The sequence below is a fragment of the Poecilia reticulata genome, chromosome 18 (genome assembly GCF_904066995.2).
Source record: "Poecilia reticulata chromosome 18, P_reticulata-male-v2, whole genome shotgun sequence".
NCBI lineage: Eukaryota > Metazoa > Chordata > Actinopteri > Cyprinodontiformes > Poeciliidae > Poecilia > Poecilia reticulata.
The window spans coordinates 16,281,583-16,306,851 of NC_088847.1; the positions used below are offsets into that span (position 1 = coordinate 16,281,583).

Below are 25,269 nucleotides of genomic sequence, written 5' to 3' on the forward strand. Positions count from 1 at the left end.
GGACTTTGTCATCTCTCTACTTACTCTTCATACTTCATATTCAAATCTTCTGTGTGACATTATATAGTGCTATAAAAGTAATTAACCCCTTAGAGATTTCTTCTATTTAAAGTGGCGTTTCAAATAAGCAGTGTCGATGTCATGAAAAGACAATCAGAATAAATACAGTTTTTGACATGGCGATTTAATTTATGAAGGGAAACAAGCTATTGGATTTTTTTTTTTTTAGCATTTTATTATAACTATGATTAACAACATTTTTGGAATAATTGTAGTTTCGCCAACCAAAACAAGACCTTGTTACTGCCAGATTCGTAAAAATGATTTGTAAAGCACATTTCAGGGACGAGGCAGTTCGAGGTGCTTTACGTCATAAAAATCACAAAAGCACAAAAGTATAGAAACGCAGTCAAATATTGAAACATTGCATTGTGTCGATGAATTTCAAAATGTTGATTGTTTCATTAATGATGTTTCCAGTGTCCAGTGTTTGTGTGTGAGACGGTTCTCAATATGGACTGGACGGTGGAGCATTGGAGAGCGAACAGTTAGAAATGCTGGGTCATACAGATCGGAGCTTGGTATTTCCAGCCATGAATGGAAGTTGTCTGAGGTTATATCTCAAAAAGGTTTGAACAGCGACTTGATTCAAAAATGGCACAGATCAGAAGATTTGTATTTTAAATTTTTTTAAATCAAATTAATGCTGTCGGGTTTCTTGATTAAGATTCATTGTGGACTGTAACAGGTTCATCCTGAAAACGTTGTCAGTCAATCGCAGGCTCAAGATTGACAGACCACTGTCCCACTCATCATACGAAGTGCACTCAGAAGGACCTTCTCAGTCAACAATGAGGCTACAGCACAATAAATTTTATTATGTGGCCATCGTTGAGTATATTGCCTGAAATTGAGATGGAAGATTTTAGAAAGCCAGTGATTCTACGGTGCAGCCCAAATGGTTTACCTTAGTGGTTCATATTTTTTTTCCCAGCTCCTTTCTCCTCTCCCATTTACAGTAACCAGAAAATAAAATGCAGCCTCTTTCTTTAGACCTTAAAAGAAAAACAAATGTCTTGGTGTGTTGTAAACCGTGTTGCTTTTATTGAGAAGAACAACCTTCATTTTTACAGAACTGGAAACTTGAACAAAAATTGTTGAAATGAATTTGATCAGTTTTTTTTTTTAAGTTTTCCCAGTATTGGAATAAAAAAAAAGAAAACAAAAGCCTGCGGAGGATAAAACATATAAAAGGAGTTTTAGTTTGGAAGAAAAAAAAACCCTATTCTGTAAAAAAAAAAAATAAAAAAATCGTCTGGATTACAACTAAGAGGCTAAGAAGCACATGAGCTCACAAAAGCACAAGAGCGAGGCCACAGGAGGATGACGGTCACCCTTGGCTTTATCTGAGACAGATGACAGCAAAGCCTGTATTGGAGCAAACGCTGCTGCACTCAGATCAGATGATCAGCAGGGAGACGGATCTGCAGATGGACGGAGGTTGTTTTGTAAAGGGCAGAACACACGGGGGGGGGTGAATGATGCAAGGGGAAAAACAAAAAAACACACCACCTTTAATTTATGTTTACCAAACCTAAACTCTGGCAGCTGCAGCAGACCGCAGCTCTGTGGAGTGGCCTTCTGATTCTTCCTGGCTTAATGTGGCATTGCCTTTGTGCAAATATTACAGGCCACTCCTAATTTCATTTTTTTTTCTAATATGAAACTTTTTTTTTTTTTTTTTCAATCTTCTTAAACAATCATGACAGATTTTATTTTATTTTTTCTCCCAGCCTGTAAAAGCTGTTCACGTTCCCCGCCTCACCCAGCTGGACCGCTGTCTGCCTCCTGCTGCTGTAATTTCTGCTGCGAGTATGAGGTAATCCTTCCCTAACAAAGAGCACATATGCCTGCTATTATTAAAAAGAAATGATTAGCGCCTCTTTGACTCAAGTGAGGAAGAACACGCATTGACGTGGAGAATCAGGTGAACGGAGGGGATCGTGACTCAAGCAACGAGGAAAAAGAGGATTGAACTAATCCCTGGGCCCAGATACAGAAAAGTGGATATAAACGAAACATTGTTCATCTGAGTTTTAATGCACGCGTGTAAAATACACATAATACACATTTTGTCACTTTACAAGCACAAACTCTAGTGACTTTTATTGGGGACATCTGTTGAAAGAATACTGATATGGGGATCATTTGTTGAACTGGTTTTTGTTTAGGGGCATCATGTAAAGGGGGAGGTACACTGAGGAATGCAGCACAATTAATTTCCTTCTTTTTCCACTATAATGCACTACAAGAATTCTAAGTGACTCAAAACTAAACAGCAGTTTAGCAGAGGATGATGTTTTGTCTGTAGCTGTTATTGATGCGGCCGGACCCACAAAATAACTCAAAAACTCTGTCATTTTACTTATTTTGGTCACGATCCCCTGCGCTTGCTGGAGTCCATACTTTGATGCATTTTATTGCTCGCTTGACTCAAACAGACCCTAATCGCTGCTGCTTCTTCTTCTTATTATTATTATTCTTCACAGTAGTAGACATCTGTGCTTTGTTGTGGAGAGATTACATCACACTCAAAGCAGAAATTACAGCTGCAGTAACCTTAGAAGGCTAACAGCGGTCCATCCGGGTTAGACGGAATATGTGAAACCGAAAAGGGAGTGCAACATCCTTTGTTTTCTCAGAGTGTTTTCAGAAATGCTCAGCGGGTGGCAGGAGAGGGATAGAGGTTATAACGGCATGACTGAATCCACGGTAGCAGGGTGTCGGAACAGGACATGCAGAGCACCGGCGGTTCTTAGCATCTGCTCATGGGAAAAATCAATCGCCTAATTACCAGGGTGAAGCTGGTGGATTTTACGTGGAGAGGAGAGAAAAAAAACCGAATTCTAAAAATGTGTTGCATCTCAAATGCTTGTCTTTTTTCTCTCTCTGAGAGCATCCAGATATCTTATTGTGTAATTGAAAACTCAGTGCCATGCCACTATAACCAGAACAGTTTGGCCAGTCGGTGAAGCATCTGCGAGCAGTTCTGGATCTGGCCCCACTCTTTTGAGGCAGGCGCTGGCAGGCTGATTTAAAAAAAAAAAAAAAAAAAAAGTAGGAAAAAAAAAAAAGAACACCCCTGGCTAGCTCAGAATAATAAGTACCCATGGGAAGCTGCCAGATGGACATTTACTGTGAGCCTAGCTGGAGAGGGAGGAATCTGTCAAACATCACACCGGGCATCTGTGGGGGGGCAGCGCAAGTTCACGTCCACTACAGTGTGTCGGATGAGAGAAGGGCTCTTTGTCGAGACTAAAAGCTGTTGGGAGTTTTTTTTTTTTTTGAAATATCACATCTAGTTGATGCATTTACCTGCTTTTCAAGGTCAGCAATTCGCATTGCATTAAAGCGCAGCAGTTAGAGTGAGAGCTTTAAATAATGTCCGGATAATGGATGCTGGAAAGATGTTTATCGCCTTTTTCCTCCCTGGACTCAAATGTTAGCCCAGTTTCCTGGCAGTCGCTGGCTGTTAATCAACACTTTACTTAATTTAAAGCTAGACTCAGCTGTGCCGCTCACAGGTGTTTCTCAGTAAATCGGACGATCATGGGAAACTTTGAATTCTGTAATTTAATTCAGAGTAACTATACAAACATGGGGATGTATTTCAGGTGTTATGTTAATTTCCATCATTTTATGTTACAACTAATAAAACCCCAAAATTTAATTTCTCAGAAAATAAAAAATAAAAAAAAATAAATGATGTTTCTGCAATATGTGTGACTCGCAGCCCAGGGCGTCCTTCCATGTGAGAGTAGTACGAAACTAAAAGAATCATGTTTTTTTTGTTTTGTTTTACATTTTTGTAAGCATATATGGGCAAAACTTGAGCATGTTTTGCCTCCAATAAAAATAATAATAATTTAAAAAAATGGGAGAGTAAGACCTGAATTGGGATGCGCAACATTTTACTCTACAAAAAAAAAAAAAAAAAAAAAGAACATGTTTTTTGTGTGTTTGCCCCTTAGACGTCCAAATTTGCGAACTGGTCAAATATGATCTGATTATTCAACAGCAATCACTAAAGCTTTAAAACACACTTTTTAATATGTGAAATCTTCACTATATTTAAAAAATAAAATAAAATCATCTCAGATGGAGGAGGACCGCCCATCCATTGTCTATACCTGCTTCTGACTGGGGGGTCACCGTGAGACTGGCACCTATCTGCAGCAGTTATTGGATACGAGTTGGGATACACGCTGGTCACCAGTGCATCACAGGGCAAAGAAACACCACTTTACTGGAACCCCAATTTCCATTTCTTGAAGACCAGCTTATTGAAATAGTTGATATACTAGACTCAAATAGCTGTGGCATGCTCGGGAGGGAATTAAGTCATTTGGTTCAGATGCGTAAGACTGTATACACATTGGAATGCAGCAGTATTATGTGCTCAAGGACTGTAGTTTGAAACCATGGCCTTTTCCATTCAGTGGGGTGCCTGTCGACATACAGGAGGGATGAGCCACAAAAGTTCATTGCTGAAGAAGCTGGCTGTTCAGAGTGTTGTATCCAAGTATATAATTGGAAAGCTTAAGTGTGGAAAAAGTGTGGTAGAAACAGGTTCAAAAGTAGCCTTGAGAGTATTGTGAAGGGAAGTCCATTTAAAATACTTGTCAGTATGCTGAAATTTCAGTATTAAAATTCTTTTTTTAATTTTTTCCTTTGTGTGTGTTATGCTTATGCAGTACTCTAATTTTCGGAGATGCTAAATTTTGGGCTTTTTTTTCTTTCCCTTCAGTCATCAAACATCTAAATGGACAGAAATACAAAATGATTAACTTTAACTTATGAAGCTACAGTGTCTGCTGTGACGGAAGTCAGGGTAATAATTCTTGGACACATGCCTGCCAAAAAAGAAAAAAAAAGTATGCTCTACCTCTAATAATTATTGCAAATCTTATCTTTTTGACTTCCAGGAAAGACGTCCAGTCTATATATGTATTTTTTCCCCCCATCTTAGTTAGAAAGCTATAGGCGAGGAATTACAATTGCCTTATTATGCCGACGGAGGCTCGAGGGTTTTTGAGAACGAACGAGAGAATAGGAACACAAAGAGTTCATTTCAGCATTGTCAGCAGTGAAATAGGAGCTCGTTTCTCTTAGACGAGCTGTGCACCTGTTATGATTGCATTATGTCTGGCAGTCTGGCTTCAAACAGGAATTGAGCCACACTTGATCAGTGATATGACACTGGCAGAGAGGAGAGGAGAGGAGAGGAGAGTGATCGCTGGGCTGCTTAGTTAAGCAGATACCATTGTGCCGTCGAAGTCTAAAAGTAGATCTGTGCTTGATAAAAGACCAGCCTGGATGGAGTCCAAAACGCTGAGGGCTTTGTAATCCTGCATAGTGGATTCCTCTGAAACGCTCTTGCCTTCCCCTCAGAGGTTAAGAACAATATTCTCCATGGATAATGCAGCAGCACGTTTTAAGTCTCCATTTGGGCTTTCTCATGCAAAACTATGTTCAAAATATAAGAGAATAAATAAGATCATGGCGTTAAATTTTTAATCATTCCAGTTTGCGTGTCTCGGCTGTTCTGCTATTCACTGAAGGAATCCATAATTCAAAGATAATGTAGCAATGACCTCGTGTTTGCGGTTGGCATAAGATTTCTTGCAGCCATATCCTAAAATTATTAAAGTTTAACCATAAAGAGTTCTGTGGTCGGTTTTTAATGTCTTCCCTCATTCCCCACACTCGGCTCGGAGGGTAGTTAAAAAGGCCTTTGAATGATGGCTCTTTAGTGTGACTTGCATATATTTCTAGGTAATGAGACTTGAGTTACACATCTTCAAATCTTCACTTTTACAGTCATCTTTAGAAGAAAAAAAACAGTGCCACAAGTCATCCATTACTTGTTGTTTTTTTGGGGTTTTCTGTTTAGGCTTAAGTCTAGGTGTTAGGACTTGCTGAAGAAGGTGGATTTGAACCCAACGGTGACCTATTTATGGTTTTCTGGGAGAGATTTAAGTTGCCGTTAAATAAAAATAAGTTTCTTATCTTGGTCTCATCTGACCAAATCCTATTTTTTGAGAGAGTCACACTTACAAGGCCTTTACCATCCCTTCAGTGCTTCGTTTGGGATTTGTCCCATTTCATCCTGGCCAATCAGCAAACGGAACGGGGTGTGAACAACGGAGAAGAATCTGCTTTTTGTTACTGTCCAACAGTATGATAATAAACCTTTGTAAAGAAGCGTTGGCATGCTTCCCTTTTTATAAAATATGAAAATTCAAAATAATAAAAGTGCACAGAGCACCAAGACACCGTTCAGTGTAGAAAGGGCTACAGCGACATATTTTTGAATGGCAGCTCTTATTGTGAAACATAATGCCTTTTCAAAGGTCAGTCATGTGGTCCTTGATTTCACAGAAGCCAAAGTTTATTTGTCCAGCGGGATTCATAAGCAGGGTAACATGAAGTGTTTCCAGAAAAATAAAATAACATTACTTTAGCACCTCCCTTAGGAAAGAATTGTAACGAGGGTGGTTTGTTTGGATCGTTCAATTATGTTGTGAACCCCCTTGTTGACCGTGGTGGTAGAAATGTCCCGTCTAGAAGGTGAAGTTACTCCAGAAATGTGATTACAGTAAGCTTCTGCGCATATGCAAGAGGTATTTTACCATTGTTTTTGCTATAAAATGGTGAACCATTTTTCTTTTTTTTTATCATGGTGTTTGTTTTTTCCCTCACTTCACAAGTTAAAGGCTGAAATGTACAAAACTGTTCACTTTCAGATCTGACTACAAGATTAATTTACTTAAGTATTTTTTATTTATTTATTTTTTGCACAAGTGAAGTTCCATGCCAAGCCCATACAGATGCTGTGACGGTGTATTACACATTAGTTTGAGTAAACGAAGGTTTGGTTGACCCACTGCGTTCAGGTGACAGGGGGCTGTTTTAGCGAACAGATGGCTTATCTTTAATTTTAGCAGCAGCGGCGTCAAACTACCAGAGCTCTATAAGTTTAGCTGGAGAGTGTTGCATTCATCAGTAACTAACAGCATATGGCGGTGGCACGGTAAGGTGTCATTTGCTCTTTTTCCCTGGTTTATTTGCTGTTGTACGAACTGTGCAGAAGCCAAGCATTAGATGCTCACTTCACAGGACAAAGTGTGTTTGTTTGGTTGGTTGGGTGTTGGGCACTCTGCTTTAGATCCTATGCTTTCTGTTTGATCAGCTTTTCAAAGAGCTGCAGTAATTTATTTGCTTATTTATTAATTATGATGGTGAGAGTTAGCTTAGACCCTGGCCTGCAACCACATACACGCCCATTATTTTTGGCATTTGCTGCTATTTTACTACTTTTTCAAAGCTGTTTGAAGTTTTGGTTAAACTTATTTATGTTTAATTGGGAGACGAGTGGAAAGGCAATTTATAAAACTGTTTCTGTGTCAGGAAGGGTGTTATTTCTCCTTTTTGTCGAACTGAAAAAGTCCAGTACTGGCATTGCTCCTTGTCAATATTGGAAGAGGAAGCCTTATTAACAGATGTTCCATGTGTCTTATTGTTATTACTGGCCTAGCTGTCAATTAATGTCTTGATTCTGATTACTGACTAGCTTGGTCTGTTCAGTCCGTTTTTAAATCTGAGAGGATCGAATGCCTTGGGAAAAAAAAAAACCCCTTTCCCATTTAGCTTTGTCACATTTTGTCACATTACAACCACAAACTTTAACATATTATTGTGGAATTGTATGATAGAAAACTAAAACTTTTCTTTTTGCCTTTTTTTTTTTTTTTACTCATAGAAATCTGAAAAGTTTCTGTGCATACACTTCAGTAATGCACATTATGTCATAGGAGATACTGTAAAAGAAAAACACACCTATCCTCAGGCATGTACATTTGTGTGTCTGGGAAACAAAAAGCCTAATTGTACCAGTTGTCTGCACTTTTTAACACCATGCCTAAAGGTTGGCCCTTATTTTAGAGTCACTGTTGTTCAGGAAGGAATTAATGCTCTCTAATCACCTCCAGTGCTTTTCCAGTTTATTCCTCCTTGCTCACTTTCTGTTTTGACACCCCTTTTATGCTCTCACTAAGCCTCTTCTTGTGATACGCCACAGCATGCATTCTTCTTAAAAAAAATTAAAAAAAAAGACCGTCAGCCTCTCCCCACTTCCTTATTGTTATTCAAGCTCTCTCTAATAAGCAGCATTAATTAGCCTGCTCTTCAAAAATATAACTTTCCATTTTGTCTTCAGGGTTTGGTCATTAAGTGAACAAAAGCAGTCAAACGGCTGACACAATAGGCTGAGCTGATTGAGTGTGCAGCCACAACAAAACCTGGCTGGGGAACAATCAGAGGGTCCTGCATCTTTTATAGCATATTGTTTGTGTGTTGTTTTTATGGACTATCTGGTTTGAGATTGTTACTTTCGGCTTGCTGCAAAAAAAAAGTGCTTGTTCCTAAGTTAAAATTAGGCTGATTATTTTTTAGGAGAAATGAAATTATTTCAATATTAGAATTGCATATCTTCAATTGATCCCTCATCTTCTTCCTGTAGATATTTTCCCATCCCCTTGATTTCCTGATTTAAAGGCTCTCTTTCTATTTGAAGAGTACATTTTATGTCTGGGTTAACACTGTACCTTCCATCACCACACCATCAGGATTGAATCAGGAACACCAATTACCCCAATTGGTGTTCCTACCGCCAATGGGGTGGTGCCCAAATTCTGCACTGCCTGTACTAATCTCAGAGATGTGATATGGTTATATGGATCCTAAATTACTTGGAACTGTACAGCTTCAACAAGAGGCTTTATACCAAGCTCAAAAGAAGTATGGTCACCTTCTCTACATAAATATCGAGGTGTAGGTCAGAAGTGAACCAAACATCAACTGATCCAACCAGAATTCACATCAAGGGCATTAAAATGTTATTCGGACTGGAGACGTTCAGCCAAATAGTAATGAGGCAATATTTTCTGTTATTGTCTGGTTTTGACGAGACTGCAGAGTGCAGTTTTACTCATGCTTTAGCTGTAGCTGTTACAAGCTGTTATTTGAGAATGAGTAGACTGGTTCTACTCATTCTCCTCTTGCCTCTTTAAACACATTCCCACCCATAAAACCGCTGCTCACTAGATATTTTCTCTTTTTTTTTTTTAAAACCAAAAACATAACACACAGAATCTGATTGGTGCCACTTCCATATGTACTACTAAATTGGATATCGGATAGTTTTCAAAGCATCTGCAGCCTGAACAGTCATGTCACATTTTATCAGACTGCATCACAAATGTTCTGCAGAAGAAGCCAGGCATAGTAAATCCAGACATAGACAATAGCTGCAGTAAGCAGCGAAGACCCTTCACTTTCTTTTTTTCCCCCTCAGTTTCCTTCATCATTTTATGACGATGCGATCACCTCCCAACAACTTTAAAATCGATCGGTAGATGGCGGCATCCATTATTACTTGAGTAAACGGTGCGCTCCTGTATGGCATCCATGTTCTTCTTCTGCACTTGGATGTTGCTTTGTGACCGAAAACCGTTCACACAGGAGTCTGACTGCGGTCCCATTTTATTAATAGCATGACCAACTATGCAAAAAAATAAACACATTTCAGCAAAAATTTTGGAATTGAGCTGTAAGATCCGGTGTGTATATGTAGCTGTAGAGTTGATAAATACCAATTTCTATATAACTATTGAGTCGCTGCCCTGTATTCGGCTCATTCACTGTAAAGTAAGCAATTGAATCGGTGTGCCTAATGAACGGGCCTTTTTGAATATCCTGTGGATATTATTTTAAAGTCAGAGTTTATATTAAATGCTCTGGCAAAAAGGTTTCTGAAATGATTATAGTAGCTTAAGTCTTGTGGTCTCCTTTGAGAGGGCCTCAGGCCCAAGTAGGCTGGCTCATCCTTCATCCATTTTGGCAGAACATTTGAGAGCGATGAAGACCACTGGACAGATTCCACAGCCTTGCCTCTCAGAAGGTTGAATGTTAGAGGTTGCTGGGTGGACAACCCATCTGCCGCTCTGGCACTGCCGTATACAGTGCAGGCCGAAAAACGAGAGGGAGAAAGGGGGATATTTGGTGAGAATCTAAGTAGAGACAGACTGTGGACATGGCTTGCTCAGTTGTACTCGCTTAAACGGGGCATCATCGCATCCCAATAGAGCTGTCACTGTCAACGATCAGCACAAACATGTCTAATGTCTTTGCTGTAGGTTTGTATGTCACTGCATATTGTCTTATGCAGTGATGTGCGGAGAGCCTTACCTGTCATCGTGGAAAAATAGTAATAAAATCATTTATATTGCTATTTTCACCCTGTGGTTTGTACTATAAAGTATCTATTTTTTACTTGGCTTAACTCTGATTCTGATTAGTTTTTTCTTTAAAAAATCGCTGGATTTTCTCATTTTCCCATTCAAATGCTCAAAAGCGAAGCCGGAGAGGCAGCAGCGAGCTGAGCCTCACCTGGGATTACGCAACCTCTCGCTAACTGCACTGGCTGCCACTCTATGAGAGCAAGTTTGTCCCGTCTGTACTCCAGCAATAAAATGTCTAAGAAACATTTAATATATGGACTGATTTTCCATAATTTAGCTTATGTATATAATGTACAGTGTTTTTTGTCGCCAACTGTGTGTGTATAGTGTTTTGTGTGCGGAGGAGCGATCAGAAACGGCAGAGAACAGACTCGAGGTGAAGCAGGCGGCGCTCATGATCCCAGATATTGTGACTCCACAACCGCAGAGTAAGACGCCATGGAGCTAGCCACACAGTAAATAAGTAAAGTACAGCGATATATTTGTTTTCTTCTCTTCCGACGTCAACATGAAAGACTACTTTTCTACACTTAAACAGTTTTCTAAAGTGGATTTTCAATTGAAGCAGGATATAACTAAATGAAGACCAACACCGGAGCTGAAAGTTTTACTTCAAGACAGTTTGATGATTCTCAAACCGAGTAGAAAAGACATGCCGGGGATCGACTTGGTTTTGGATGAACGGATATTTTTGTGCAGAATTAGCGGTGCATGGATTTCATTGATAAGTAAAGGTAAGACGGCAATAAGATGTTTTTGTTAAGTTCTTTTAATGAAATGTGCCTTTTGTGGGCTACAGTTTGTATGTCTAAATAATTCAGTAAAGTAGAAGCGATAGCTAATCTACCACAGCAATGATTTATTAATAAAACATTAAGCGTAAAACGTACTACAACAACATACTAAATGTTCTGTTCTGTGCGCAAAATTCTTGAATGTTTTTTGGTGTTAAATCCTAAAACATGAAATGGGATTGTTGTCAGTTGCTATGGCAACTAGTCTGCGTGTAGCGTGGCGAATACCTCTTTCCTTTTGCTGTGGATCATAGCACAAAATTAATACCTACATTTCTAAGTTTCGCTGAGTTAACGCGGCTATGGATGACATGTAAAAAATTAGTTTTTTGCCCCTCAGCGTTGTATGCCTGCGCAAAATTTTCGTACGTCCATTAACATGCATAGTGTATAAGTCGTGAGTCAGTGCCTCACCAGCAATGAACCTCACTGGTCTTATGCTACAGAATGCACCTAGAAGCTGGGCTCCAAAAGTAGCCATGACTGAATTCACATCCAACATTTGTCACACTTTTACTATCTGAACAAATTACGTGATAGTTAAGCAAGAAAAAGCAAATGTAAAGCTAAGAGCACTGCAAAAATGGAAACAGTGGGGCCTTAGGCATTAAACTCTGAATGTCTTCCATTTTTTTTCTTCCTTAAATTACCTTTTACATTGCAGTGAAAGTCACTGCACCACAGTCAATAGAAGCAAAGATTAGATCTGCAGAGGATTCTCTGTGTTTACCCGGCAGAGCTCTCAGTACACAGAAAGCTGCTTCCCTACGCCCCCGGTACAACACACGCACACACACACACTCTTTCTTGACCGACACCAAAGTAGAAACTTGTGTTAATTAGTCTATTGTGGCCTGACATGGTGAATCCAGGTTGGTAAATAGAAGTGTGAATGTGTCCTCAAACATAGCTTGGTGCGCACTGAGACTTTGGGGCATGTGGGAAATTTGAACCAAGTAGTTTTATTGTTTTATTTGTGTTTTGACATGCAGCTGACATTCGTTCAGGTCAAATGCACTGCTACAAAGTGAAACCTAGGAAGATGCTGCTGTTGGTTTTCTCTCTCAGCTGATTTACGAGTTTAACATTTGCCATATAAGAAAGAAATTCTTTTTCTTACATATTTCTATATTTTTCTGTAATTTTATGATTCCGTTGAATAATGGACAGCTTGTATTATTTGCTACCATAGAAAACCAAAATGTTGGCTTTTATTACGAAAAAAGCCATGTTTTTTGGAGCGTCATAAATATGGTTTTGAACTATTAGCTTCTTTTTTGCAACAAGAACTGCAAACCTACTTCCCTGCTCAAACACATTGGGATCTTTTTTTTTTTTGGGTGGGGGGGAACGCATTGAAGCCATTACCTCAGAACAACATGACACCTATTATTACTTTTGCTATCTTGTTACCCCCTCTCACCTCTTCTCTTCTCACTCCTTACTTCCTCTTTGACTTTATAATCACGGAAGATGGCAGGCAAAGAAAAGAAATCAAAATTCTGAATGCAAGTATATCTAGCTGACACAGCACTGTCATTGACGACGGATAATGTCACATTTTTATTCTTCCCTCTCAGGTTTCCACAAACAGACACAATGTGTGTTATCTGTTTATATTCTGCACAGTGAAATCACTGGATGACATCCCCCTTTCATGCACAAATACAAAATAGGCTCTAGGTGGCCAAAGCCAATCTTAGTAGGTCTTAATTTAGGGGAGAAAATGTGGAGGAAAAAAAAAAAATTAAGCTACATATTGCAAAATCATGCACCTGAAATCATATCAATTATTGGGGCAAGAACAATTCATTTATGAGCAGACATTCAATGAGGCCGATTTGAGTTTGGTGCATTGTGATTATATTAACATAATCCAGTCATGTTAAATTGGATCAGTAACATTATTAAAGCAGACCCAGCTCTCATTCTGTGTCACTAATTCCCCTCACTCTGAGTCTTAATGAGAAATAAGGAAGCACTTACAAGCCGGCGCACAGACTGAACGGCAGGTAGAGATTATCTGCCGGCTTCGCTCAGCTTCACTCTCGCACTCTGTGTGCCCAGTGACATCCACTATTACAAAGAGCCCACCTCCTAACACACACACGCACACGCACACACACGCATGTGCAGAAGCAAAGAAAAACCCGCAAACATTTACACACTAAGGAGTAGACACTTGGTGCTCTTACTGATCTCCCATGAAAAGCACTTTGTAATGATAGAAGACTTTTCAAACATAATTATAGGAATCTTAAACTGTATGCATTTGAGCCTTGCTGAGGAGTCGGTACCTTTTTTTTAAAAATTATAAAACATAAAAAAAATAAATAAATAAACTGTTGATGGTTGTGCTTTGATAATTTCAATTTATATTAGTATAAGCCTAATATTGAGATTTGCATTCTCAGCTGAATATCACATTTGAAATTCAATTTAAAATCATCATTTATTTAGATTATGAAGAGTCATTTTGAATGAATCAATTGCTGTAAAATAAGGATTTAATATTCGAAAACTGAAAAGAAATTGGCGTTTGGTATTTTTCTGGTCTGTTGTAGTTACCATATTTAGCTTCATTAGTTAGCTTTAATAAAACAGAACTCTTTGTGTCTATTCCACAAAGAGCATAGAGCCTCACCCTAACACTGATATTTCCAGATGGCTTTTCAGCATTTTCAGATCCACCATGTTCCATGGCTACCAGAAGTTGGGGGTGCGAAAGGGCAAAATTGAGCAGCTTTGCCATGCCGTCCTGTTATCTGTTGTAGATTTCCTTTTTCTCATTCTCTCACAGCTTAAATGAACCACCGACATGTTTTGATACATAGAAAGTAAATACTAATTTGAATAGCTTTTTGTAACTATTTGCTTCCCCTGTAATTTATAAAATTCTTTACTTGACTACCTCTTAGTCCTTTTCAATTCTTAGCATTACCTAATTACTGCTTAAATATGACGTTCTTTTTTTCAAGAGAAAAAAAAAGATTTTCTTTTTATTTTCTTACCTGCCCATCACCAGTCCTGGTAAAATAAACATAATTGTGGTCAGCAGCTAATATCTTGCTTAATCTCTAATCGGTAGTGAATTGCATATAGCTTGTACTTAATTGTGAAGCACCAACTATGTTATCCTGCTGGGGCCTCCAAAACTGACACATTTGCTTTCACAATGTCCAAGAGTGGATCTAGTTGAAAGGGTTGGCCTTGCCATGGCTGCTCATGGAGGAAAACCACCACCAAAGTGAAATTTCTGGAAGTAATCATGATCAAACATATGTTATTCATTACCAGAGAGTTGGTTGCATTGTAGTAACTGAATGAGGAAACGTTAAAACGCTGAATCTGATTCAGATGAGCACAATTAACAAGAATAAGTCCTCCTCTCTGTTTATGTATGTTGTAGACCACTAAATACACGTCCCATTATTAGTTTAGACGGTAACAGCATAATATGTTTGATTGTCAAACATGCAGAAATCTGTCAATGATGATAATGAAAAACAATGACTATAAATAGATTGGCACAAGTTTAAGTTCTGAGGATCATTATCCCCGTCAGGATTGGCAATCACATTAGCATCCATCATGGCCTGCGGATCATCAGTCATTTTCTGGCTCAAACACATTCTGGCTCGAGGCTGAACCCCTTGAGACAGGAACTCTCCCTCTGTTTGATCTTTTATTTTACTCCAGAGTTTGTCCTCCAGAAAAAAAAAAGTATATTCCATGACCCTACACAACCAGAGGTTCAATTTAAATGGAAAAACAAATTTGATTAAACGGCATTGTTCTAGAAAAATTTTTAATTTTTGGAGAAATTTGCATCGAAAAAGATTGTTAGCTATTCTCCTACATCTTTAGTATAATTGCAAGGTTAAAGAAATGCATCTCATGCTTATGTCCTTTAAGGATGTGAATAAATTCTAATTGCCCAGAGGTCTGTCTGCATTATTTACTCATGTATGCAGAGTCATGTTCTAAACATGTGTTATGGAAATTTCATTATCAAGGAATGAGAATCTGTTTCAATAATAAGAGAAAGATTAATCTTTGTCTTTAAGTTTCTTTATTCGAAGGCAAAAGCGTTCGAAGACCCTTCTCACTCTAAACATGCTATTTATGATTCGCAACAATTATCAAACTGATTGGAGAAGACATTCAGCAACTAATGCAGACAACGCAGAGACTGAGTGTGATCCAGGGGGAATCACTTATTCTCAGTCCTTTGCTAATTCAGATGTAAACATTGCAATCAGGTTCATATTGCTACTACCAACAACCATGCTGTTGAAATTGTAAAGACTGAGCCAATCCGGTGGCTTATCTGTGAGTGTGTTGACAAAAAACTAATATCTAAACTAAATTGAGAATAAACTAAGATAAAAAAGGATGATTCATTATGCATGAGCACAAAATGACAGTCAATACCCTATCAATCAGTGTGGAATTTTAATTTACCCATAATGACACAACATTAAGTGAACCTGATTGATAGTTTTTACACATGGGAGGACACAATTATCTTCCACACAAGCTTCACGTGCCGGCACACGTCGGTATGTGCGCAACTTGCCAAGGATTCACACTCTGCCTTTCCACTGTGTTATTATCTCATTCTCCGTGGTCTCATTTTTCACAAAGCCCCGGGGGTGTGTGGGGGACAGTCAGGGTTGAGCTCACACAAGCCCCAACTCTGGAGCCGACTGCCAGCGAAGGTCTGTGTTAATACCAAGAGCAACACTGCCAGGAGGGACAGAGACGAGAAAATTGAGAAAAACCCAGATGATCCTGCAAAACGGTGTGTTGCCAAACAATGCGACAGCATGAAAGCAGTTCTTAGACTCCGTTACTGCAGTGTATAAGCATAATGGGAGTAAAATTAATAAAACGACAACAACACATATTTTAATAGTGGAGATGTGTTGGTTTATGTTTTTGTGGTCATATAACAAAAATGATAACATGTTTGAACATAAGTTGTTCACCAAAACCATTTGATTTTAGAGATGTTTTTTTGGCCTTGGTTGTTCATTCAGTAGTTTACGAGGTGTTGATCTTCCTAAGTGGTAAGTTATTATAACATCTTATCCTAATTCGTAAAATTGCAATCCAATTATATGGTTAATTGTCTAGATTTTGTTTGGGTCATAATTCATATCTTATGGACGCTGGTGAGGGTCAAAAGGTGGAACCGTAAATTGAGATTTTTTCTTGATCATAGCAGATTGGATCAGTACCCACAGTGCAGCAGTCCAAATCCATCTATCCATCTCATGGCCCATTCTACCATCACCCACCTCCATGACATCAATATACTTGAATTCCTCCTTTTTAGGTAGAGACTCCTCTTCAGTCTGGATCAATTCTTGGCATCATAACATTACCACCAGCCAAGACTTTTAATGTTTAAAGTGAGGCATGAATACATTGCAAAATGTTATGGAGAGAACCACAAGGCTGACTTGATCACGACACGGACACGTTTAGTTGCTACCGGATTAATGAAGTAACATGAATTTTTTAGCACAGCTTTTCTGTGTCATAACAAACCTAACTACCAAGTTGTGGACCAATCGGCAAACGTGTAAGGGATGTTGTGCTTGAGGCATGTGCGAGGTTATCTGCTGGCAACTTCAGACGTGATTAGTGTCAGATCATTGACATCATTTAATGCGATGCCCCCCCGACATGGGCCAGCTGCTACTGTCGGCACTCAGGCATCACCATCGCATCTCTGGGTTTTTATTTGAGGGCACAGTGAGTAAAAAGAAGCTTCTGAAAAGCGAACTTCAATGCATACATTTTTGTCCCTTTGTTGTTTCAAAGCAAAGCTTCTCAATCACAGAAAAAGATGTTCGGACAGAGAGACTGTACCTTCAAGGCCATACCCTCAAATGAGATGTGAAATCCTTTTCTCGCTGTTCGTAAGATAAACTGAACAACTTCACAGAAAGTAAGAAGTCGCTTTTAGCTTGTGCAGACACACTGGTTGTTTACAGTTGCCTAAAGCACACAACAAAAAAGCCTGAAGAGTAAAATTAGCTACATGGATAACACCCACTTGATGATGCCAGTATTATACTGAATAATACATTTCACTTGGGAGAGCATATCATAAAGCAGAACAACTTTACTTCTCTCACTTCTGTTGTTGGTAAAAAGTCTTCTCCAACACCTTCCCTGGAAAAGCAATTGCAGCTTCTATAAATTTAGAGTGGTGAATGACGCCCCCTGAACCTGTGATGAACACTAATTAACAACCTTTCAGCTAGAGAACACGCCAGCTTTTTTGTCTGCTTGCATGTTACATCCCCATGTTGTTGATGCAGTGCTGGGTAGAGTGTAAGACTAGGAAAAAAGGGGCTTTTTTTTTTTAAGTGCCTCTGCTAGGATGCCTTCCGCACCTTGTCGAATGTGTAAACTTGTTTATCCTCACGCATTTTTTCATGACATACCATATGGTTTCATTCTCTTGAGTTTCACTTGGTTTCTATAAAAAAAAAAGCTAAACAGATCAGAAGAACATGGGGAAATAAAAACATGACCCGAGACTCGATTGTTTCAAAGAATATATTTTATCTACATCGAAGGAAAAACCATCCTATATTTAGTCATTCCATTCTTCTGACAGCTAATTTGATTTTGTTTCACTGATATTTCCCTATCCACTGTACAGTAAACTAAAAGCACATCTTGATATAAGAAAAGTAACCAGCGTTCTTGCACGTAGTTGTAAATTGAAGGTGCTAGAGCTGTCAACCACAGTCCGGGAAACAACTTTCTGTTACAGGAAAACTGTTTATCCACTGCCACTGGGGGCTAGCTAGCTGGATTGGGCATTCATGACAGGCTCCATTCTTTTGAACTGGCTGTGGCATAGCAGAGAGCAAGAGGGAGGGTATGAGTAACCGCTACAAGAGGGTGATTGATGGTGCTTAGACCCTCCCCCTGGCTCTGATTGGTTGCCCCGGACCGAGCGGTGTGTTTTTGCAGTGTTTTAATAATTTATTTTCCTGTGCAATGACAAAAAAAGTACATTAAAATTTTTTTACTTCCTTCAAATTAACTTTCCAAAACAAATTTGAGATCATGAAATCATTACACCTGTGTGATCCTTAACACCAGTGGTAAAAATAAATAAATAAATGAATAAAAATTAAATAAGCCTTTATAAATGTAGCCCTCAGGTGAAATATGTTCTATTCCACAATTTAGGGAGCAGTTAAATTTAGGACGCTGAATGCTAATTTAAGAAAATAATGCATTTTTAAACATTAATTTTGCAATAACAAAAACGGTTTTTAAAAATAGAAAGTCCATTATTTGGGGGAATGTTTGTGCTCATTTTAAGGTTGATGGTACCGCCGTCCTGTATAAAGTTGGAACACTCATATGTTTACCTCTCTTGCATCATCTCTTCATTTAACAAGCATTTCAGACTTAAACAGTAATTTCTTTTTTATATTCTTATTTAAACCATGGCGTTTTCTGTAGCTACTTCAGGACCTTTTTGTGTGTTTTTCGTTTTATAATATGCGGGGTTATTTGCGAATGTATTAACTTGGACTCTTCATAATAAGCCACGCTCTTACAAAGCACGCATAATGTGGCGTGGTTTATTATTACCGGTAGCACGCTGTAATAATGTGCAACGATGAACTGTGACCAAATCTACATAATTCACACCATTACAAAGAGCAGCTCGTCAAATTTTTAATCAGCCCAATTTTCCCTTTATCACTACGGAGGGCTGAAGCAAACAGCCAGCAGACTTTCAAGCACAGACTTCACATCTCTGCTCAACATCTGTGTGCAGAAACGCTGCATTGCATTTCTAAGGCTTGTGAAGAGTCTCAAAGGTGTATAATTCACAGAGAAATGGGGCTTACCACCGCAGCCCCTCTTGCAACACTCACTTTAAAAGGTGCCTGCTCCCCTGTTCTGACTGCTTACCCGTGTGCTTTTTATCCTGCCCTCTTTGACTGAGTCTTACAAGTTTTCTCCACTTGATGCCTTCTTCATCCACTCCATACTTTGCTGCTTTTTTTTTTTTTTTTAATGCTGTAGTTCTTGAACCTCAAACTCTGCTATCGTAAAGCAACACCAGATTACATCGTTGTTATGCAATAACTAAATTCTTGGTCGGAATGAAAAGAACACTCAAATTGCTCAAACTCTACCAACAAAGATGGAGAATAAAAGCTTCCCACAATCAAATAGATGGGTGGAACAAACACCAGCTATTAATGTTTAATGTATAATTGAATGTTCTACATGACCTGACTTGTTTACGGCGATAATTGATGACTCCGATTTACAATTAGCTTGAAATGCAACACTTGATGCAGACGGACAGAGAGAGGAGAGGCAGAGAGAAAGTTGGCAACTTTTCTATTAAACATGCTCCGGAAGAGTTTGAGTGTCTGAAATGCTCTATGTTGTTATCCTCTTTTATTACTCATTGATGTTAGACTGATCATTAACATGGTGCTTGGAAAAACACTGTTGGATCAGTCAGAAAACAGAAACTGATATAAAAAAAAGGCTAGATTCTTTATTTTGTCTTGTATAGGGGAGCTGTGCAGAGATAGTTATGTTTGTTACTGTACACAAGTGTTGTGAAGAAGTGAGCAACATAAAGCAGTTTCTTTGTAGTCAACAAAAGACTCTCTGTATCACCCCGCAAATTCCTCGAGGCTTCGGAGAAAAACCTTTCTACTGTTGAAAATTTAAAGAGATGGTGTTTTATAAAAGCTTGTTGGTCATTTAGTTTCTTCACAATCAGAATTCCGCACGATTTTTATCCAATGTTTTTAAGGCAAAAAGAGGGAGCCGTCTCCCTCAACCAGAGATGAACCTTGACCTTTTGGTAGGTGAAGGTACAACACAAACGGAGTGATAAATATGTTCAGAAAATGGTGTATAATTAAGTTTTGAGCATATTTATTCTGTAAAATCCAATGAAGATAAACATGAGTGTAAAAAAAGAGCTACAAATTGGTTGAAGTTTCAAAATAATTGTGATGTAGTTGAAACGTGGATTAAAACAATCGGCTTGAAGTAAGCATGCGCTTCCCGTGGCTCTTTCTGCAGAAAATGAGGGATGAAAATCAACATTTAGAAAAATGCAAAATAACTGACTGAACAAGGCGATGTATAGTTCCAGTTTATGTGCCAAGGTTCAGAGCAACGTTTAATCATGATGAATAACGTAAAGCTTGCTTTATTCATTCCTCCTCGGTGCTCAATGTATGAATCCCTTCAATTCAGTAACAGAACTTAGTGATCAAAAAGTAAAAAACAAAACAAAAAAAAACAAAGTTTTGCCTTGGAGGCCACAGCTTTAGGTGAAGTAAAGTCTTTATTTGACTCTAGCAAGAGGATAGGTTGTTTTTGTTCATTGAAGTAGAATGGTTAGAGAAAATTATATGAGCTAGCTAAGAATTGCAGCACAAAATGTGCTGTTTAAATTATTTTTGACAGTTTTATCCACACGCCTCCCTTTGTTTCCTCCTCACTTCCCTCATTATTATTACAAGCTATCAATAATCAATGTGCATCTGCTGCCAAACGCTGGCCACCTGTAACGCTGTTTACAGTGACTGGATAATAGCCAAGCCTTGATCAACACACAAAAGCACTTGAGGACGCTCCCTCATGCCTCTGCAGGTCTCTCCACCCGGTGGGAGAACCTTCCCTTCCCCTCCTTTCTCTTCTGTTCACATTGACTCCTTAACCGCGGCTGTCCCTTGCAGTCATTTACATCCCCCCCCCCCTCCAACTGGTTTGGAGTCAGTTTGAACTTAAAAGCATGTTTAAACTGATGAATAGCTTCTATTGAGCGTGAATAAATTTAATAGGGATTGAGATTAGTCAGCGCCTTCTCCCCTGACGATCTGAGTAAGCCGGAGGATGTGTTCAGCATTCAAAACTGCACCAGAAGGAAACAAATATGTGCTCACCTTCTATTGTAGGAGGAAGAGGGGAGGGTTCGCTCTGAGTGCCCTGCCCCCTGGGGATCAGGAACAACCTGCTCGTGATCCGGTGTGTGAAGGGAAATCCGAGGACGTCGAATATGTCCAAAATAATTTAGCTTTCTTCTCAGTAAGCTATCTGAATGAATTTGGTTGGAATTTTATCTGCTAGGCCAATTCAAAGTAGAACATAACTATAAATTAGGGGGGGGGGAACAATCCTCAATTTGTTTTTACTGATATAAATCTGAGGTTTGAAATTAATTTTGTCCCCTGTATTTTGATTCACTGAAATAAAATCTAGGGCTGGAGGCAGCAGTTTAAGCTTAGAAGAGCTTTACAGCTGAAGCCGTAATGCTCCACTTGTGAAAGTAAATCTGTTGGATTTCATCTTGAAACTGAGACAACAATTCTGATTAGACTGGACACATTACAAAAAATATAATTGCCTGACAACTTCAAATTCTTATTTAAGAAATTGTGGTTGGAAAAAAATGAAAAGTACCATAAAAAGTATTCAGCCGTTACTTTCTTAATGTTTTTCTTGTTAGTCACACATAAATTTCTTAAATGACAAGTTAAAATAAGGCGAAATAACACAAACAAATACAAAAGGCACCTCTCAAATGATGATTTCACGTCATTGGAACCAAATGACAAGATACATTGCATTAATGTGAAAAGAGCAGGCTCTCAAACATGAAGGTTCAAGGTTTGGCCATGGAACCCGAAATGGATTTAAGACCAAGCTTTGACAAGGCCACTTTATGACAATTGTTTTTTTTTTTTGTGTGTTTTTTTTTTTAAAGAGGTGGACGTACTTGTGTGCATTGTATCATTGCCCTACTGCATAACCCGAGCGAGCTTAAGCTTAAGGTTAGAAAATAATGGCCTGACATTTTGCTTGCGAGTTATCTGGTAGAGAAGCAGAATTTATGGTGTACCCAATTATGGCAAGCTATCCAGTTGCAGAAGAAGAAAAGAAACCCCAGACCTGCACAGAAAATTGAAGGTTTTGGGCTCCAGAGACCCCCACACCAATTTCACTCAGTATCGCATTCTTTTCCCAAAAGGCTGTATTGTGTTTAACAAAGAAAGGTATCAAATTAAACAGATTGCCTGCCCACCACGACGGTTCTGTTTTTGTCTCATCAGTCCACCTAATTGCTGTATAACCCTTTCCATGCTGATGGATATCAATGACTTTGTCTGATGTACTTCAATTTTATTTCATTCAAGGCTTGAATGTTTTCTTTTTTTTAGATTTTTATTTTTATTTTTTAAATACTGCTTCATGTTGTTAGGTTCTATGGACGTTTTTGATCCTACATATCAGATAAGACTAAGGTCTGGCTAGTAAGACTCAACTCAGCTTTCTGAATAATAATAATAATAATAATAATAATAATAATAATAATAATAAAAGGTTACTCATAAGCAGTTCCTGATTTAGCAAGAGGCCAAGCTTAGTTTGAATGATGTGTGTGTGTGTGTATATATATATATAATTTTTTTTTTTTACATGAAATCATTAAAACCTGCTTTTTGTATTACTTGCATTACCCTTTTTTTGTCATAACCTTTTCTGGTTACCTTAAACATTTATGTGTTACAACAAAGTGCAAGAAAAATAAATCCTTTTCACAGCTGTACATTATTTTTTGACTTTGTGGCGTTCTTTCGCATAAATCCATTTGAAAAAAAAATAAAAAAATTAAGCGTATCATTTTAAAGTGACCACGTGAAAAAGCTGAAGGGGATACCATTGAAAAGCATTTTTTGTTTTCCTCATCTCTTATGCTGTCTTATCTTTACCAGTCTGTTCATTTATCGTCCATTATACCTATTCTTGTTATTTAGCAACAAAATTGACGTCTGTGACACAAGACGCCCCCCAGCATGAGAAACATCACTGTTGACCTTCCCATCTTTTTAAGCAGCCAGTGGTCTGATTGATCCCTCTGACGGCCTTGGTGGTAGTCTTCCAAGTGACTGACTTGAAGTGGCAATATTTCACTCTTCAGTTCAGATAAAGCTGCTCTGAAGTTTTTTTTTTTTTTTGATTGCTATTGGCTTTCTGACGAAGGAAGTGGGTGAGGGGTGTTGCAATATTTCTGCACGTATAAATCTTTTAAAGAGAGATTTATGAAACAAGCTGCACCTTAATCAAAACATTTCCCAGTGTCAGAGATAAGTGAACATTAATAAGCGATGCATGTGGATAACAAAACTGTAAATGTCCCCTAAGGTTCAATGAAGCTCGGTGCAAATTCATTTGTCGTCATTACCCTTTATTTCCTAATGAATTTTATCACTTTCTCAAACTGAGGCCCCATTAGATCGATTTAAAACGAACTGAAGCTGTGTAAAACAAAAGTCCCTTTTGGCAAAAATATTAGAGCAGCTGAAACAAATGTATTAAACTGTATTGAACATGCGCTAAATTTAAGCAGCTGAATCTTCTCATTAGCATTAACCTAGAGTTTGATTTTACCAAAGGGCAAAGCACAGTGCTTTTTAAATAATAAACCTCTGCAAACTGATGCATTCAGGCGTAGCCAGACATGAGCATTGCTTCCCTTTCAACAACTCCTGAAGAAGAGGGGCTCTGCAGACGTCCCTGTGAGCGACTTTCTTTTACACATCATTTCTTTTACACAACAAATATGAGAGAGAATAAAAAAAAAAAAATCAATAATCAACAAGGAGCAGACATGTATCTGAGATCTGAAATCCAAGAGGTGAGAATAAATGAGGTATGTAGTAGAGCTCTGTTCATGTTTCAAGAACTTTATTACATTGACGGAAAGGAGTCTGGAGTACAAATTTTTAAAACTATTCTTTATTTCTTCATATTTTGCATCCAATGAGTCAGTTTTTTGTTGGCTTTTAACATGTTCTTGATCTATATTATTTCTGGATTTTTGAAGGTCTTTTTTTTTTGTTATGGGACTTTTCCTTTGTTTCTTTTGTTTTTTTCATCTATTTTCAGTAGACACCCGTACCTAACCATAACTGCTTGTTGTTTGGAAATGCGGAGGCCAGACTAGTGGAGAATAGAAGAAATGTCGGGCCTAGAAACATTATCTCCAGCAAGTCAACAGTATATGCACGTCTGTAAAAGACGGGGGCGGGGGAGAGATCTAGCAAAGACCTGATGTAGGACCTGGAAGATACAATATTTGTCATCTGATCATGAGAAGGCTTGGTATTTGGCTAATACCACTGTGAGAATCTCCTTGATAGAGATAAAACATATACTTTCAAATGGTTGTCTTTGTAAAAAAACAAACCAAACAAAAAAGTGTGTAAAGATTCATTTTAAAATCTATTTTTTTTGTGCCAATTTCTCATTTGAGCATGCTTCACACCAGACTAAGATCACAAGAGAGAGAGAGTGTGAAAGAGCCAGAACATAAATGTGAAGAACAGAAGAAAAAGCAATGGCTGCAACTCGTTGGCTGAATATCATTGTACATCAGTCTCACGGTGACTCAGGCTTCTGACTCTGGTTGATCAGCTCACATTGGTGGATGACAAACATGGATTTTCAGGTTTCTGAGATATGCGGACTACTGCACCAGATTCAGATTATTGCACCAGATGGCAAGTGTGCAGCATTACAAAAATAAAAGCAATAAAAAAATATATATTTATATATATCTCTGCATCTTTTTGTGGCGCTAGTAAGTAAGCAGATGACAATACTGATGGTGTTTCCTCTCACACATTTTGAGGGAAACTGATGGCAAAGGTGCAGAAAATTCCAGTGTTTATAGTGGTATCACATTTATTCGAGACAATCTATGATGGGAGCATCATGGTGTAGCCAGGAATAAAACGGGAATATGTTTAGGAACAAAAATAGTCAATTCTAGTCCTGGAAACCATAGGACAGTGTTGACCTGGTGTTAAGGGGACATAAAGCACAGCACCAATCGAGCCAGAGTTTACAGTATGAGCCTTTCATGCCTGACGGTTCCATACAGTCAAGGTTTATAGATTAACAAACCAAAAACATTGAATATTGTAAGGTACAACCCTGAATATGAGGGTCGATCAAAGTCCAAAACTCAAACTTTCACTGACCTCTAGACAGTCTGAAGAATTAAACAAATGACTATAATATTACAA

At 38.4% G+C, this 25,269-nt stretch overlaps 1 protein-coding gene across 47 annotated transcripts in view; it reads left to right on the forward strand.

Annotated features, from left to right (window-relative positions):
* LOC103480676 (protein tyrosine phosphatase receptor type D) overlaps positions 1-25,269 on the forward strand; it is a 455,017-nt gene that overhangs the window by 123,761 nt on the left and 305,987 nt on the right. The gene's annotated exons all lie outside the window — the stretch shown is intronic.